Here is a 15,042-nt window from a genome sequence, read left to right on the forward strand (position 1 = left end):
GGGCCAGGCCACAGCAGCCCCCCATGGCCAGGATGCAGTTGGGGAGGGGGGCCAGGTCACAGCAGTCAGCAATGCCCCCGTACCCAGGCCACAGACTCCCAACCACCCAGGCCACAGCAGACCCCCACCACCCCCGAGCCAAGCCACAAAAGTCCCCCCCCAATGCCTTAGGCCACAGCAGGGCCAGGTGGAGCCCTGAGGTCTGGGCTTCTTCACCATTTTCCTTGTTTCTTCCACTCCTTGTCCTTGAAGCAAGGGGGGTGGGCAAGCAGAGAGGGGGATTTGCTAGAAGGATCCTGGGGTATCTCCCAGGCTTTTTCCAAGTTGGGCTTTTTCCAGAAATGCAAGGTTGGTATAACATTTAAACTTTAATCAACTTAATTCACCATATTAATATAATGAAGCAGAAAAATAATACTATCATCTCAATAAATGCAGAAGAAAGAATGTGATAAAACTCAGCATGCATTCAGGAAAAGAAACTCTTAGCAAAGTGGAGATAGAAGGGAGCTTCCTTGATCTCATCGGGGGGATCTATATTTAAAAATCCTACCACAGATCTCACACTTATTAGTGAAATATTGAAAGCGTCCCCCCTGAGGTCAGGAAAAAAATAAGGATGCTCACCACTAACACTTCTTTTCAGCAGCAGCTGGTGAGGTAAGCCAAGAAGAAAGCAATAAAGGGTAAAATGATCAGAAAGGAAAAAATGAAAAAGTCATTATTCACAAACAAAATGATATGTATATAAGAAACCCAATAGAATCTACAGATAACTATTGAAATTATTAAGTGAATCTGGAAAGACTGCTGGTACAAGGTCAATACACAAAGATCAATTGCATTCTAAATAAACCAGAAACCAGTGGTCACAAAATAAAAATAGGGAACATTTTAAATGATCATCCAATGCACCAAATGTCTGCGAATAAATCTAATGGACTATGTGTGTAATATCTGCACAGAAGACTAGAAGATAATGAGAGCACCTGGAGAGTATTTAAATCAATGTAGGGCTAAACGTGAACTGGAGCACTCCATAGTGTGAGAATATCCGTTCTCGCCAAATTGAGCTATAGCTTCAATGAAATTCTAATAAAAATTCTAGCAGAATATTTTGAGGAAATTTATAAGCCAATTCAAAGATTTAAATGGAAATGCCAAGTATAACCAAGAAAATTTTGAAAAACAAAAAAACTGCAAGGTGATTCTATGGTGTCAAAAGAAGACTCATGAGAAAGCTTCAGTAATTAGGACAGGAAACAGCAGTTCAAGGCCAGTCCTCAGCACCTAACAAAATAGTTCAGAAAAAAGCAACAACCCATGCCTATATGGATGCTTAATTCACAACAAAGCTACTGCAGCAGAGCAGCAGGAAGAAGGGAAATCATGTCAGTAAATGGTGCTAGGTCAACTGGGCACCAAACACAGACAACAGTTATGGACTGACTCTGAACCCCTACCTCACATTGTACAGAAAAACAATTCCTGGTGAATTGTCCTCTAAATTTGAAAATTGAAACAATAAACCATCCAGAAGATAACAGAAGCATTCCTTCATGACCATGGAGTAGTTGAGTTTTCTAAACAGGACACAAAAAAACCCTAACCGTAGAAAAAACGGTAGATAAATTGGATCACATTGAAATTAAGAACTCCTGTATAACGAAAGACTCCACTGTGATTATGGAAATGCAAGACACAGGGTGAGAGAAGGTATTTGCAACACATATAGCTTGCCAAGAGTTTGGGTCTAGAATATATAAATAACTTCTACAAATAAATAATAAAGAAAACTTGTGGTTTCTTCACCAGAAAGGATGTGCATGTGGAAAACAAGAACATGTAAAGATGCTCAACCTCACTGGTCATTAGTGAACTACAGATTAAAGCCACTGTGAGGAACTACCACCACCCTCCAGGGTGGACAAAGTGTCAACACCAACTGTTGATGTGGACAAGAAGCAGCCAGAAAGCTCCTCGCCTGCTGGTAGGAGTATAAAGTGGCTCAACACGTTGGAAAATCAGTGTCCCCTCTGGAGTGGACCTATGTGTCTCCTGTGACCTGGTACACAACCCAACAGAAACATACACACATGTGCACTGAGAGAGGTGTAAGAGAAGGTTCACAGAGGCACAGGTTGATGGATCTCATGAACACAGCGTCAAGCGGAAGAATCAAGACACGAAAGAATATATTCTGTGTGATGTCACTTATGTGAAGCAAAAACAGGCATAACCAATCTGCGGAGGTAGGAGTCAGGGTAGAGCTTATCTTTAAGGCCCAGAGGCAGCTGTGGCTATGGAGGGGCACGCCGGACACTCCGAGTTGGTCACGTTCCGCTGCTCGCCCTGGTGGAGGTTTCCCAGCTGTGTCCACTTTGGGCTGATGTGTTGAGATGTACACTTACGATATGGATACTTTTTGGTGTATGTATTATATCTCAAAAAAGTTTGAAAATACATGATGATGGCCACTTTTCACACCACCGTTCACGGCTGCTGTATCCCTGAGTGGCTTGTATAGGTGACAGTCAGCCCGAGTCCCTGAGATTCCAGTTTAAAACTATCAACTGCAAGATCTTGAATATATGGTAGTTGAAAGTTCCCTAGAGAGAAGGCTTTAAACAACCACATGAGCCATCTAATTTGTCACTAACCCAACTGTACTTAGGCTCAGCCTCCAGCCTCCATCCCCTCCAGAACAGCTCCTGGAGATTCAGCAGAGCACGGCCTGCCCACACCCTCCCTCCTCCCCCCTCTTGCCTGGCTTCAGTTGCTAATTACCTTTTAGCTTCTCAGGAAGGACTGCTAACATAATAATTAAGACATAACTCGGCAAAATAGAAAAAAAAATCTCCTTTTCCTGGCTCTAGTCCATTATTTTAGAGTAGTATGTTACCAGGATCCATACTGTTTTTGCATCTGATTTATTTTAAAAATCTAGTATCATTCAAAAGAAGTTGGTGAAGCTGCTAATTTTGTTTGCTTTATATATTTATACTCATCCCACAGAGAATTTGAGGTGTTTGGTGTGTCTCTATATTCGCTTGCTCTTTTAATAATTTTTAAAAATGAGTTTCTCCTTAAGGATCATGTACTTTTTTTAAAATCTATTTTTAGTTCATACTTTTGTTACTGTTGTACAGTATCATCTTCCAAATTACACGTTGTTTGCTGCCGATATATAGAAGTCATTTTGGGGGTGTGTGCATGTGTGCCAATTTTATACTCAATAATCTTGCTGAATTTTAATTAGATCTAAGACTTTGGCTGCAGATTTAAAATTATCTGCCTATATAACCATATTTATGTCTCCCTTTCCTCTCTTTATACACGATCAAGTGAAATAATCAAGACACAAAAGAATACAACCTGTGTGAGGTATTAGCTCACTGAAGCCTCCAACCCCTGGCCTCAAGCAGTCCCCCTGCCTCGGCCTCCAGAGAAACACGCTTCCGTCTTTTCTCTCCTGCCTCGCTGGGCCTTCCCGCCTCCCACACTCCCTTCTCTTTCTATGCTCACCTCTAATGCTAGGCTGAGGCTCTTCAGGTCTGGAGCCAGGTTCCCTTCTTTCCTTTCTCCATTCTCTCTTCAGGGGATCGGTGACGTCTTCCATTTTCAAGGGTTTCAAGTGTCCGTCTCCAGCACGGCTCTCCTCTCTGGACATCAGTCTTTCGTACGTAGCTATCTTCCCAACACAGCCACTCAGACATCCTGTAGGCATCGCAAACTTAACGCACCCAGAAGGAATGCCTGGTTTCGTCCCCCCATCCCCCGTGTCATCCCAGAGCACCATCACCCGCCAATATGTGCAAGCCAGGATCCTGGGTAAGCCCTGATGCTTCTCCTCCCCAGACGTCTCTAGTGACTCTATCACTAAGTCCTGTTGAGTCTAATTCCAAAAGCCTCTTAACTCTGTCCACTTCCACTGTCAACACCTGATGAAGGTCTTCTGCATGGAAGCTGCGGGCATGCCTGAGCTCTAGGCAGACACCGCCGGGTAAGTCAGAGCCTCCGTCCCCTCACCGGGGTGCTGATTTGGATTGTGTTTCTCCCACCCCCAGACAGTCTATGCACTTCGATGGCAGCTGCTCCACCTCCCGGTTCCAGAGCTAGGCCCTACTTGGCTAAACCAGGGATTGCCTTTCTCTGCAAAGGGCCAGATGGCAAAGATCTATGGCTCTACCGGCCACATAAGCCCACTGCATCTATTCTTCATAAGCCCCCACCCACCCCGACACTTTACATATTTAGTGTTCATTCTTAGCTGTTGACTGGACACCATTGGGCCCAGGCTCAGTCTTCCCACCTCTGACTTAACCACGCAGCACATTCCCTTTCCCTGGTCTCTACAGAGTGCAAAGTGGCCTGACCAGGAGGACTCTTCTGACCAATGGTGGCAGAAACCTCCTCTCTTCTCTGACTTCATGTGCCATGGAAGTGCTTTTTCCTCTGCCACAGGCACTCCTGCTGTCAATGCCTTCTCATCCTCCAAGGCTCAATGCAGCTTCCTGCATTTTTCCTCTGCCACGGGCATTCCCGCCGTCAATGCCTTCTCATCCTCCAAGGCTCAGTGCAGCTTCCTGCAGCTTGCTCTGACACTCCTGAGCGGTGCAGCTGCAGTGCCCTGGACTCCTGCAACCGTTCACACTCCTCTTCATTAGGAGCCTGCATTTGTACATCACCACTGGAGCTTTTCCACCCATCGTCTCCCTCTTCTGGATGCAGAACAGGCTCAGATAGGCCAAACAACTTGGCCAGTGCTGCATGGCACAGCCAGGTCCACACTGACCGTCATGCCTCTGTTCCTGCCCTGGACGGTGTCTCAGGTAACACACTGCACTGCTCCCTGACACCATCTCCCCACTAGAACATGAACGCCCAGTTATCACACTGAGCTGCTCCCTGACACCATCTCCCCACTAGAACATGAACGCCCTGAAGCAAAGACATCTTCCTGGCCACGTGTTGACCTATGCACGTGACACTGCCTACGGTGCTGAAAGGCCATCAGTTCGTCCTCTCTCTCTCCTGCCCCTGTGTGTCTACCCCAGTTTTCTCTCTTCAGGCTGGCCAGTGATGGAGACCATCCTAATTGTGCTGGATTTAAACCCTTCAGGCCTAGGCACAAAGAGAGACTCACGATTGTCTCAATGCCAGCTCTAAGCACCCAGGGCCATCCTGGGAGTCAGAATCCCGCCTGAGGTCCTGGAGTGGGTTGTGGGGGGGTACGCTGTGTGCCTGTCACAGAGCACAGACAGACTGTTCCTGCTGTGTCACTGTGGGAGTTGGGAGTTGCCCTAGAGACAGTGCACACTGTGAGCTGGGCAGGTCTCACACATGGTATCCACCACCATGGCAGCTGCTGACCGAATGGTTTGGCAACATCTGGTTTTTGCCACTCCAGTCTCATGTCTTCTTATTTTATTTTTAAAATATAGGGCAAAAAATATTATGTCTCAAATCACGGTATCACCGAATATTGGTCACCTCTTATTAGCAGTTTTATGCTCCTCCTGACGTTTGAGAAACAAGGAAATCAATAATCCACTTTAGGCTACAATCTAAAAAGTACCTGTGAGTGTCCTTTCTCAAATAGATTGGGCAGAATTAAATAAAACAAAGCAAGATTGTTTAAAGCTACATTTTTAGTTGTACACAAGGACTATAGTCAAATGGGCTTCAAAAGCACAAAGGCTGTGGTCAGTCATCAAGCCCTAGGACTCCAGGACCAAGACCAGGCCACAGTCTCAGCACAGCAGGTTGGCAGCTCGCTCTGTAATTGATGAGACAGAAATCTGAGCACACGGATTGCCCTGTGTGGCTGGAAAAGGAAAGGAAGGCTGTCCTGGCCACCGCAGCCCAGGGAGGCCAGCACACCCATGCGCAGGTCACGTGACCCACTCCTCTGATCCCACCCTTCTAGCCACAGTCTGCCAGCCCCTGGGCATGAAAGGAAGGGGGTTCACAGATCAGTGGCATTTACACGTGTAAGCTTTGAACACTCTCTTCAACTGAAAGGCCAGTGTGTGAACAGGCCGGGCATCTGGGCCACTCCGAGGCTAGCGCCTTCCCCTCCTTTCGGGCAGTTCCCAGAAGGCTCAAGACCACAGTCTGAAATCCACTTAATCTCTCGAGTCGGCCTGGGTCTATATCCTAAGACCGTGGAAATCATTTTGTGCCACCGTATCCTGTAGGCATTGGCAGGACCGGCGTAATTTTTAGTTCTTCTCGTGGGAGACAGTCACAGGGTCATGCCATTTAACTGCACTGAAGGGAAAACGTGGGAAATGGATTTTTGGTGCTGTGTAGACCACATTTCATAGCGGTTGGCATCTCACATGCTTATGCAAAGCCTAACTCCGCACCCTGGGGCAGACAGCGGGAGCCCAGCTGGATTCCTACACTCAAGCCCTCCAGCATCAGGTTTATTTTCCAGGACACCAGAGTGATTGTTTATTCCATAATTCCCACAAAGGAGACGGTAAACAACAGAACAGAGGTGGAGCGGGCACGGAAGGCCAGGAAGTGGATGGTGGCTGCCAGCACTTCTGTGGAGACCCAGGGCCCCCCTCCAGGAGCCCCGGTGTTCAACCTCCACAGTGAACAGGGGATGGATGGCTGAGATGTCCTCGAAATTTTTTTGGACTTCCTCAGGCGACCACAGGATTCCTTCTCGAAGAGCCTGATCTCAGCAGGCACCCGAATGGGCATCCTGGTGCTTCATGCTCCACAACAGCTGGGAACGCCATGTCCTGGCCCCAGGCGACTGGAAACTGCTTTCCTCCCCGACATCAGCACCAAGGGGAATGTTCCCAGTGCCATTCTTCCAAGTCAGGGAGAGCGTCACAATAGAAACCGTCTCTGTGGAGAGGATGGCACCTGAAGCCATGGAATAGGAAGGGAGCATCAGAGGCTGCTGGCTGGTCCTGCAGAGCCGCCTGAGAGGCCCGTGGGAGCAGCAGAGGGTCCCGGCCTCGGGCGCCATCTGCTCTCTGCTGCTCTGGAGGGAGAAAAAGGACAAGTGGAAACTTGCACAAGCAGCCTCCATTCTGGGGAGTTCCCTTGTATTCCCCACACCAACCCGCACCTCAGCGAAGGCCTGTGGAAGACTGCTGCAGTGACAGCCCCGATGAACCATGCTTGCCGTGCCCGTCCCCTGTGCAGTGCCTCACGTCCACTCAGGCCCCGGCCATCTCACCTTCCTGGGAAGATGGAGGGAAGCACCATGGGGATTTGCTTTTTCTTGCTGCCGACGGAGCCCAGCCACCACGGGAGGGAGGCCCGGCCAGCCTGCGGTGCGTGGGTGACATGTGGCCCGGATCTGCCCGGGGCGCCTGCCCGTAAGTGGGCCCAGCAGACACCCCATGGAGCCGAGGCAAGCCGTCCCAGCGGAACCGGCTTAAGCTGCAGGCCTACAGAGTCATGAGCAGTGAAGAGAGGTTTTCGCCCTCTGAGGTTTGGGGTGGCCTGTTATACAGAAATACACACAACGTCCTCAGGCATGCATCTCTTTAAGAATGTGTCCCGAGAAGGCGTCCCAGGAGTCTTGATTTTTATTTAGCCGTCCACGGTTGCCCCTTTGGGTGCTTCGCCTTCAGATGGGGTGAAGGGCTCACTTGTTAGCTGGCTGGCCCCAAAGACAGGCTTGTTTTCCACCAGGCAGTGACTGAAGCCGGCAGCCTACTGCAGACCGCGGGCCTTCCCCTGACCTGTCCGGGACTGCGGGCTGGCGGCTGACACCTGCGGAGTGCTTACCGCATACCAGGCTCCCAAACTTCCATCTGTGTTCGTCTTTTAAGTTTTGTTGTTTTCCAGAGTCGGAGTCTCAGTGTTGCCCAGGCCAGAGCGCAGTGGCCATTTATAGGCGCGGACCTCGGCCTCGCACACCACAGCTCCAGCTCTGAGACACAAGCGACCCGCACCCCCCCCCACCCCGCCGCCCAGCCCCAGCCTCCAGACTGGCTGAGATCACAGTGTGCGCCACCCCATCCCTGGCTTGTGATGGTCTCTTACTCCCCACTTTACAAGGGAGGAAAGAGGCCGAGGGCAGAGTGGGCCGCCTGAGGTTTGGAGGCCAGGGCTAGTACAACCTCAATTTGACCCTGGAACCTGCCGCTTCCCCCACCCAGGTGCAGGACCCACCCGCTTGTCCACACCTGGCTCTGCCCACCGCCCCAGGCTGCTCCTCTGGGCTCAGATCGCCGCGGTCAGGAGCTGCCAAGTTTGCCTATCAAACTTTATCTTCGTGCAGAGAACTGCAGCCTGGAGCTGGTTATTCCGGTCAGTGAAAACGTTGCATTTCTACATATGCTTATCATCATCTGTGTAAACATTTCTTGGTATAACTGTGGAACAGTCAGTAAATATAGATAAATCGAAGAGTAAGTCTATTGCATATGCTATAAAAAATGCTTTTACTATCAACCTAAAACAAACAAACAAACAAAAATCAAACAAAACTACCATCACCTAAACGTTGGTAACTGGAGCAGCTGCTAGTGTCAGTGCGAACTAAACGGGAGACGGCGGGAACCGTGTCCAGCCAGAGTCCTGGGCCGCGACCTGGCTCTCCCGGAGTCTACAGTGAGGATGACGGGCGGGGAGAGGGGGCCGGCTCGGTGGGGGCTCGGCGGGGGCCTGGCGGGGCAGCGCCCGCTGCAGGGAGGAGCGCGTGGGCCCGGGAGCCTGGGCAGCACCGAGAGACGCCACCTCCGCAAAACGCAAACGCCAATCGCCGGGCGCCTGCGGTCCCAGCTACCAGGGAGGCTGAGGCGGCAGGATCGCGTGAGCTCGGAGGTCCACCGCGCTCCAGTCTGGGCGACAGTGAGACCCCGTCCCCAAAACGCAGCAGCCGCGCACCCAGAGGAAGACACGAAGGCGGGCAGGGTCTCCTCAGCCGCGCTCGGACGGGCGGCGCCGCGACGCCAGGCCGGTCCCGCGCTCTTGCCCCACGCTCCGGAGCCGCCCAGCGGCGGTCTCTCAGCTCCGGCCGCGCTCCAGCCCCAACGGCCCCGCGCCCGTCCGCCGCAGGTGGTCGTAAGGGAGGCGCCACAGGCCCAGCTGCCCACGACAGACACGGACACCCCAGCGCGCGCACGTCCTGCGTCTCTGCGCCGGCCCCGCCCCCTCGGCGCGCGCGCGCCCGGCGGGCCGGCGGGGGCGGGGAGGGGGCGGAGCCGCCGGCGGCGGGGCTGAGGCGGCCGTGGCGGCGGCGGCGGCAGCGGCGGCCAAGCGGCCAGGTTGGCGGCCGGGGCTCCGGGCCGCGCGAGGCCACGGCCACGCCGCGCCGCTGCGCACAACCAACGAGGCAGAGCGCCGCCCGGCGCGAGACTGCGGCCGAAGCGTGGGGCGCGCGTGCGGAGGACCAGGCGCGGCGCGGCTGCGGCTGAGGTGAGGGCGGCGCGGGGCCGCGGCTTCTCGGGCGGGCGCGGGCTCCGGACCCCGCGGTGGCGGCGTTTATGTAAGCGCCGGGCAGGGACTGGTGGTGGGGCCGGGGCTGCGGGCCGTCCCGGGAGCGGAGGGCGCCCGCGGAGAAGCGAGGGTGCCGCGGCACCGCCTCGCATCCACCCTCCTGGGGCGCCCGTCTGCTCCGGCGCTCGGCCCCCGGAGGAGGCTGCGCCCGGGCGGCCCCGCGTCCCCTCCCGAGGGCGCCGAGTCCGCGTGGGATGCGCCGCGCCGCGGGGAGGGCAGGTGCGCCGGGACGAGGCTGCGCCCTGGGGACCGAGACTGCGTTTTGGGGAGGGGACGGTGTGCCCTGGAGATCGGAGGCTGCGCTGGGGACGAGGCTGCGCCCGGGGACCGGAGGCTGCCCCGGGTACAAGGTTGCGCCGGGGAACTGGAGGCTGCGTTGGTAACAAGGCTGCGCCTGGGGACGGGAGGCTATGTCCCTGGGGAGACGCTGCGCCCGGTATGGGACGCTGCGCCGGGTGACGGCAGGCTGCGCCCGGGATGAGGCTGGGCCCGGGCAGGGGAGGCTGCCTTGGGAGGGGACGCTGTGCCACGGGAGTGGAGACTGCGCTGGGGACGAGTCTGCGCCCTGGACGGTCCTGCGTCTCCTTCCGAGGGCGCAGTGTCCGCGCGGGATACTCTGCGCCGCGGGCGGCCCGGGCCAGGGAAGTTCCTGCGGGTGCCGGGCGTCTGCAGCCATCGGGAGCAATCTGGGGCCCGAGGTGACTTTTGACGTGTTTACATGAGAAGGAAAATTATTGCGTGGTGGATGGGTGCGAGGGAAGATGTCAGATTGGGCTGTGGACGCTGAAACGTGTTGGAGTCCCGATTTACACGCTGGAAAACCTAACCTAAAACGTGTACCTGTCCAGGTTTCTATGTCGGAGATCTGCACCGTGGTGTTTAGTTCCCAGTTAATGTTTTTGGTCAGCAGGTTTGGGCTGTTACTTCTGATACAGGCATTTTATTTCCTTCTTACTAACCATTATTGCATTCCGTTCTCGAAGTGTAACGAAAAGTGGCGTGATATCAAACTTGTTTCTTTAACGTTTAGCTCCATAATTAAGATGATAGAACCGTAGTTTTTTTAATTGAGAATACAAATATGTATTTAATCCTCTTTGTTTCCTCTTAAATTTTGCCGTGTGTTTTATTGCTTCGAAAGGTGCCACCCAGAGCTGCATTTTCCAAAACGCTAGGTTGTCTTAAGAGCAGTTGTTCCTAGGAGATAGAAAAGATAATTGTCTTTTGATGACCATCTTTTCCTTGGGGTTGAGACTGCTGTATCCTTTTTGCCTGCTGAGGGTTTCCCAGAGGGGAAAGGGAGAAGGAAGAAAGGATAAAAGCTTGGCTGATACAGTTCCTTCTTGGATAAGAGAATTAACTGTCTCTCATTGCGCGGTTCCTCCAGAGGGCAGGGTCCAGTATGCATGGACAGCCACAACAGGGGCTCGATAAATATTTGATGAGACAGGCTGAGCTGGGTGCCTATATCTTGCCTGTGGTGGAGAGGATGAACTCACACAGACTCTGAAAGGAATGCATTGTCTGTGAGTGATGCCCTGTTAGATGTCTGAGGGTTCCTAAGACTGGGTATATCCCACTACATCTACATCAAATTTGAAGCTGTAGTTGGAAAGGAAAAAAGGAGGCCCTCCTGCAGGGACAGGGGCTTAAAAATAATCGATCCAGCTCTGAGAAATTGATGACACATGTGTCTCTGGTGTGACGTGCTCATGCAGTTGTTACTGGGAGGCCAAGGGGGAAGGATTAGCTATGAAGTGATAACATCATCCACAAAAAACATCTTGGCTCAGAGGCTAATTTCACTTCCTCGTGAATTTATGTATTGTAAAACATTTGAATTCTTTTAGATTTTTGGAATAAGAATTTTTTTTAACTTCTGTTTGTCTAGTGAATGCATAAAACAAACTTAATCCATTTGACAAATACTTGTCTGTGGCCTGTTATGTGGTAGGCCTTCCCTGTTTTAGGCCCTAGGAGATACAGTACTTAACAAGATAGGTAGAGATCAGAAATGCTTCTGGCATAAAGCAGTACATTTGTATTGATAGATTTAAAAAGATAAGCAAGCACACAGTACCTACAGAAAGGTAAAGCCTCATTCCACTCCATCCCTGGGCACTTGGTTCAAAGGCTGCACCCAATTGTGTATTGTCCTAGCAGGAGTCAAAGTGTGTATTGTATATGTTTTAATATATGACAAGCCTTGCTATAGTGCATATTCTTACACGTGGGTACAAGCAAAGCCTACTAATTAGTTATTATCAAAATTTCTTAGCTGTTTTACTTAAGAACTGGGTTTTATTCCCTTGAATGCTGTGATTAGCTCTGTGATCAAACAATATAATTTAAACAGACAGGAGGTAGTTAACTTTGGAAAGAAATAGATGAAGTTACACATTTACCAGCATATAAAAAAGTTTAGCAAAGTTATCAGGCTTAGTTTGAAACCAAAAAGCTCAGAGAGGTCCAATTTTATTAGAAAACTCAATGGTGGCCGGGCGCGGTGGCTCACACCTGTAATCCCAGCACTGTGGGAGGCCGAGGCGGGTGGATCACGAGGTCAGGAGATTGAGACCATCCTGGCTAACACGGTGAAACCCCATCTCTACTAAAAAAATATAAAAAATTAGCCGGGCATGGTGGTGGGCGCCTGTAGTCCCAGCTACTTGGGAGGCTGAGGCAGGAAAATGGCGTGAACCCAGGAGGCGGAGCTTGCAATGAGCTGAGACCGCGCCATTGCACTCCAGCCTGGGCAACAGAGCGAGACTCCGTCTAAAAAAAAAAAAAAGAAAAGAAAAAGAAAACTCAGTGGTTTTCTGTGTCAACTTTCTAAAATAGGAACTTCTAAATCTGTAATTTGGTGTGATGGAAATGGTGGTGTTAAAAAAAAACCCATATTATTTTGTATGTTCATAATATGTGAGGTAGGAAAAGCAAATGGGAAAATTAAAAATTGTCCAGTGAAATCATTAAGATTCCTTCCTTATTCCTTGAGTGACTTTTCTTTCCAAGGTGACAGCTTTTTATCTGGGGTGTGGACAGGGACAGCGCGGCAGCCCACAGAGGTCTTCGTGGCAGGGCTTACTGCACCTTCCATTTGCAGAGTTTTGCTTCATCCATAGCTTGACAGCTGTTGGGCTAGGGCCATTAATATCAAATTATCACATTTTTTTTGGTAGTTTGATTAGTACTGCTTGCTGCACTTTTCCACCTGTATGCCTATAAGATGTCCTAGGCGTACACAAAGAAAAGTGACTTTGGTTTTAGGTTTAACGTCTTTGTGATGGAACAGGAAGGGGGATGAAAGTAACTCTGAGATACCTTGTATTTTTATTGGAAGTACAGTGAAATGGAAGCTCTACTTGCTTCTAGTTTGGTGATTTTGGAACCTGGTTCCATTTCATTTGCTTATTCATCCAACAGGCATTCACCCATGCATCCTGGCCCAGGTACTGTTCTAGGTATTGGAGATTCAGGATGAGCCTGATGAGGAGAGTTCCTCCCCTCGAGCGGTTCATTTTCTTGGGAAGGAGGAGAGCAGTAAACAAGCATTTGGTGTCCTAACTGCTTCGAAGGGCAAATGAGGCAGGGTAGGTGAGATAAGGTCAAATAGGTGGTGAGGATGGAGAGAGCTGGACTGAGGTCGCGGCAGCAGCAGCCTCTCAGGCACAGGGAACTCTCGGGTGAAAGTTCCTGAGCCTCCTTGTAGTATGGTGGTCACCTCAGGGAGGCCATTGCTGCCAGAGAGGCTGGGCGAGTGGTAGGAAGTGAGATGGGAGTGGAGGAGAGCTGCATCTTAGAGCACACAGGCTGTGGTAAGGAATTTAGATTTTAAGTGTGATGGGAAGCCTTAAGAGAGCCTTTCTTCCTTCCTTGGGAATGACATGATCTGATTTATCTTTAAAAAGTACCACTCTGGCTGTTGGGCTTACAATATGCCAGGCTGTTTTAAGAGCTTTACATATATTAATTCATTTATTCTTATGACAGTCCAAAAAGTAGGCATTATTATCATTATTCCCATGTTACAGGGGGGAATACCTAGGCACAGAGTGGTTAAGTGATTTACCCAAGGTCACACAGGAAGTGGCAGTGGCAGGATGTACCCTTACCTCCTTACTGCAGCTTGCTTTTTTCACCTCCACTACTGCAGACTGGAGGAGGAATATCAGCAAGATCAGTTAGACTTTTGTGAAAGCTGGGTGACTGTACCGGCACCTCAGACCAGGGCGGAAGTGGTGAGATCAGATTCAGCCTACTGAATTTCAGCATTTGTAAGATGCCGTCATTTTTAAGTTGCATCATCATTTTTTATGCTGCTAACAAAGGGAAAATGTAGCCAACTAGATTGTGACACAATGCTTTCTTGTTACCCAGCATTCATTTATACTCATTGAAAGAGCTTAGACTAAGCATTGACTTTTAAAATCATATAATTCATGCACTTTCATAAAAAAGGAAAATACAAGTAAAATAAAGTAATTCTGAAATTTCTTCACATCTAGAATCTGATTCTTCCAACTCAGCTTTTGACTTGGCGTTGGTGCCAGGTATGAGATAGGGAAGTCTGGGAAGAGCCAGTGTTAGGATTTGAACACGTGGAGCTTGTGACTGGAAGGCAGCCCAGCTCAGCAGCTCCACTCAAGGGCCAGATCTGGAGGACGAGGGTTGGGTCATTGTGCAGCTACTTCCTAGATGATCTTGAGCAAGCAGTCTAATCTTTCTGTGCTTCAGTTTTCTCATCTATAAATTAGGAAGAATAAAAGCAACTTGTCAGGGTTGTTGAGTTGCTAATGTAAAGTACCTAAAATAGTACCTGACTAACAGTATTTAATGGGGCTTACTTTGCTTATTATTTTTATGATTAGTTATCTGAGTAGAGAAAGGTGAATATGGATGGAAATTCAAGGTCAGGTTCAAGAAGAGGTTGGGGCCAAATATGTAAATTTGGGAGTCATTTGCATATTGCTGATCAATGAGGCATACAGTATGGATACAGAGGAGCAGGAGATGAGGAATGGCTTGGGAGCTTTTGGCAAGGGGTCCACATTGGGAGGGAGGGTCTAGCAACGCCATTGAAAAGGACTCTGTTTGAAGAAGGAAGAAACTAGTGAGAGTCTAGTGGCCTGGAAACCAAGACACCGAGGGGTTCTTTTCTTCTTATTCTTCGTGGGCTGGAGAGTTTCCTATTGGCTTTGATAAGAGGTGGTTGTGAATGACCTTGATAGGTTTGGAGTGGTGGGGAGAGGAAACAAATAGAGTAGAGGTGGGAACATCAGTGTAGACGACTCTCTAGAGGAGTTCTGTTGAAAGGGAAGAGTCATGGGATGGTGGCTGGAGGGGACATGGGTACAGGAAGTTTTTAGTTGTATTTTTAAATGAGAGCGATGATAGCATGTTATGAGCTAATAGGAATGATCCAGTAGAGGGAAACATTTATAATATGCCAGGAAAGAGGATAATGTTGGAGCCAAGTCCTTGAGAAGGTGAGAGGGAGGCAGGAAGAGCAGGGATGCTCAGCTCTAGAAGGGAGGCGGGACTTCAGGAGGGAGGCGGGACTTC

The 15,042-nt window shown here is 50.2% G+C and overlaps 1 protein-coding gene across 6 annotated transcripts in view; it reads left to right on the forward strand.

Moving 5' to 3' along the window:
* Positions 1-9,174: 9,174 nt before the first annotated feature.
* The window catches only part of ADARB1 (adenosine deaminase RNA specific B1), a 161,286-nt gene continuing 155,418 nt past the window's right edge, over positions 9,175-15,042 (forward strand). For all 6 annotated transcript variants that reach the window (XM_031005171.3, XM_055373731.2, XM_031005174.3 and 3 more), the window contains exon 1: positions 9,175-9,396. The gene's annotated coding sequence lies outside the window, so the exon portion shown is untranslated. The remainder of the gene's footprint in view (positions 9,397-15,042) is intronic.

Source organism: Gorilla gorilla, chromosome 22, assembly GCF_029281585.2.
Source record: "Gorilla gorilla gorilla isolate KB3781 chromosome 22, NHGRI_mGorGor1-v2.1_pri, whole genome shotgun sequence".
Taxonomy (NCBI): domain Eukaryota; kingdom Metazoa; phylum Chordata; class Mammalia; order Primates; family Hominidae; genus Gorilla; species Gorilla gorilla.